At 50.7% G+C, this 3,641-nt stretch overlaps 1 non-coding gene across 1 annotated transcript; it reads right to left on the reverse strand.

Annotated features, from left to right (window-relative positions):
- Positions 1 to 452: 452 nt before the first annotated feature.
- Positions 453 to 561, reverse strand: LOC129485506 (U6 spliceosomal RNA). Its single transcript, XR_008658658.1, has one exon. It is a non-coding gene; the product is annotated as a U6 spliceosomal RNA (small nuclear RNA).
- Between the last annotated feature and the right edge of the window lie 3,080 nt (positions 562 to 3,641).

Consider the following 3,641-nt stretch of genomic DNA (forward strand, 5'->3'; position numbering starts at 1 on the left):
AGCATCCCCAGATTTAGGGACAAATAGATTTCTTGAGTTCCCAGAGGAAACAGATTCTGAGATGAGACTGGATGCAGAGCATGGCCCCAGGATCTGTCACTGATAGGGAGTGAAGAGAACAGGTGGGGCAGAGGGAAGAGCCTGTCGATCCCAACATCCCACAGGGAGCTCTGCAGCTGGGATGGCCCTTCAGAGCTGCCCTGAATTGGAGCTAGGGGACCACACCTGGCCATTGACCAGTCCTTAACATGGGCTGCCCTGGGGGAAAGGGGTGACCTTGAGCAAGGAGGGCAATTCCTGGAAAGGGACTCAACTAAGAGCAGCAATCAGCCACCCATGTCTCCAGCAGCTGGGGGAATGAGCACCCACAGAACCCAGTACTGAGGATGGGTCATTTACATAACAAAGGATCAGTGGTTGCCTGTTCTCATTTTGTTTCACATTATTTTAATTTTTTAATGGAATACTTAATGAATTTGCATGTCATCCTTGCACAGGGGCCATGCTAATCTTCTCTGTATCATTCCAATTTTTTAGTATATGTGCTGTCAAAGCAAGCACTTGTTTCACATTAGATGATAAAGGTGTTGAGGGAAAGACTTGCTCTTCCAACTCTATGTATCCCCCACAATGCACTTGCTCATGATAAAGTCAGGGCCTCCCCAGACAGGATTACCAGCTGCACCTGTAATGCCCATATCTAACGTCCTACCTGGCACAGGGATGCCGGCATAATAAACGGGGCTGCAGAGGAGCGTCATCCTGGCTTGGGATTCCTCGTCTTTCTAGATTGCTGAAAATCAGGAGCTGAGGGCCACGGAGCACTCAGAATCCCCACAACTGCTGACCCAGAACCTTTAGCACAGTGGGTGTCAGAGAGTGTCTCACTAGCTTGAGACGTTAGGCTTCAGCAAAGCGGCATAAGTGCGGGCGAAGGCAACCTGGAGCCGTGGCTCTGCATGGGCCCTCGCCTGGCCAAGGCAAGGGACAGGACAAGAGCAGGAAGGAAAGAGTATCAGAGGTCAGTGTATCCATCCAAGGGCTCAACCTGGCCAGGGGCAAGGCAGAGGAGCCAGGCAGGCCCTGCTGCTCAGCACAGCTGCAATGCCACCTGAGATGAGGTGTGACAAAGGTGCCTGTCACTGTCCCTCCTCCTGTTCTATTCTAAGGGTCTCTGTGCCAGTTGTCAGTTCCTTACTGTAGTTGAAGGGAGGTGCACTCCCTTTCATTCTGGGTGCTACTTTCTTGGCTGAGAAAAAACAAGCTGCAGCCCAAGCCGCCCCCCTATGTGAGAAAGAGAAGTGAAACAGGCTGTGGGCTGGGCAACAGGAGGCTGACTGCAAGCGACCCGCAGATGCCAAGGCTTTGCTGGTTTACTCCGGCAGCACAACAGCATATGAAGAAAACCAAAGTGGCTCTCTCATTAGCTAGTTCCTGGAAGAGGAATGGTTCCATTTCTACAACCATTCAAGCAGCAGGGATTTATTGAAACCGATCCACGCTCAGGTCCCAGAGGACACAGTCCCTGCCTGAAAGGCACTAGAGCCTAGTTAGGGAGAGTAGAGTAACTCACCTGAAAAAAACAGCACATGGACCTGACCTGTATAATTAGGGACTAAATTATGTGAGCCAGTCTCAAGGCGCAGCCCGTCGGGGAAGAACTCACCATGAAGACCGCCGAAGATCACAAAGAGGAGGCCAGAAGTGAGTAAAGGCTCCAGAGGCCAGGAGAGGGCACGCGGTAGGGGGGCATGAAACTGCAGGAACAGAAGCCTGGAGGCAGAGATGACAATGAGGAAACGGGCCTCACTAGACCCTGCACCCGAGCCAGGTGCATGGGTTGAGGCTGCCTCGAGAAGCCCCCTCAGCACGGTTGCCACATAAAAGAAAAGATGCTCAGTTAAATTTGAATTTCAGCAAATCCGTAAATAATATTCACCATAGGTATGCTCCAAACAGTGCGAGACTTTTTTCTAAAACATCTGACTGAGCATGGTGGCTCATGTGTGAAATTCCAATACTTTGGGAGGACCAAGGCAGGAGGATCGGTTGAGTCCAGGAGTTTGAGACCAGCCTGGGTAACACGGTGAGACCCTAACTCTACAAAAAATACAAAAATTAGGTGGGCATGATGGCACATGCTGGTAGTCCCAGCCACTCAGGACACTGAGGTGGGAGAATCGTTTGAGCCCAGGAGATCGAGGCTGCAGTGAGCCATGATTGCACACTCACACTCCAGCCTGGGCAATAGAGTGAGACTCTGTCTAAACGAGAAATAAAATAGGCTGGGCGCAGTGGCTCACACCTGTAATCCCAGCACTTTGGGAGGCCGAGGTGGGCAGATCACCTGAGACCAGCCTGGCCAACGTGGCAAAACCCTGTTTCTACTAAAAATATAAAAATTAGCCAGACATGGTAGCACATGCCTGTGATCCCAGCTACTAGGGAGGCTGAGGCAGGAGAATTGCTTGAACCCAGCAGGCAGAGGTTGCAGTGAGCCGAGATCATACCACTGCACTCCAGCCCGGGTGACAGAGCAAGACTCCATCTCAAAAATAAATAAATAAATAAATAAATAAATAAATAAATTCAAATATTATCCATTGTTTAACTGAAATTCAAATTTACCTGGGCATCCTGTATTTGATTTGCTAAATTCAGCAACCCTCCTCCTGGAGTTATATTTTACAGTTGCTCACTTGATCCTCAGTACTGCCCTATACGGTAGCTCTCTTTTTTTTTTTTTTTTTTGAGACGGAGTCTCGCTCTGTCGCCCTGGCTGGAGTACAGTGGCGCGATCTCGGCTCACTGCAAGCTCCGCCTCCCGGGTTCACGCCATTCTCCTGCCTCAGCCTCTCCGAGTAGCTGGGACTATAGGCCCCCGCCACTACGCCCGGCTAATTTTTTTGTATTTTTAGTAGAGACGGGGTTTTCACCGTAGTCTCAATCTCCTGACCTCGTGATCCGCCCGCCTCGGCCTCCCAAAGTGCTGGGATTACAAGCGTGAGCCACCGCGCCCGGCCTACGGTAGCTCTCTTATCACCATCATCCCCATTTCACAGGTGAGAAAACTGAGTCACAGAGTTGTCCACAGCCATGCAAGTAGCGCGTCTGTTTCCACAGTCTGTGCTCCTAACCCTCTAAGCTACTACTAGAGTTTGGGATCCATCAGCCCTCGATCCAGAGTGTGTCTCTACCACTTCTTAGGTGTATGACCTTTGGCAAGTCGCTTAACCTCACTGAGCTTCAGTTTTCCCTTCTGGGAATAATAACAATTCCTGACTTACAGAGTTTTGTGAGTGAGGTAATTGAACAAACAGGAAGTGATTCATACATGGCACTTGGATGATGATGATGACGGTGATGATGATGATGATGATGGGAAGCCTTGGAGCATGTGGAGTCATTGATGAGACTAGAGAAAATGACACGCCTGTGCCACCCCCGTGGCCATTCCCTTGCCTTCACATGCCTGCCTCCACCCTAGTCCTCTCTCTGCTCCCTAAATATAGACACAGGGCTGGCCCCAGGCCCCATGTGTAACAGCCTTCTTGCCTAAAGCCACCAGGAGCCTCAGAGCCCAGAGCTCCTGTTGCTGGTGGCTGGAGTTTACTGCCTCGACTTCTAGCCCAGGTTCCCGA

The sequence above is a fragment of the Symphalangus syndactylus genome, chromosome 6 (genome assembly GCF_028878055.3).
Source record: "Symphalangus syndactylus isolate Jambi chromosome 6, NHGRI_mSymSyn1-v2.1_pri, whole genome shotgun sequence".
In the NCBI taxonomy this organism is placed as follows: Eukaryota; Metazoa; Chordata; class Mammalia; order Primates; family Hylobatidae; genus Symphalangus; species Symphalangus syndactylus.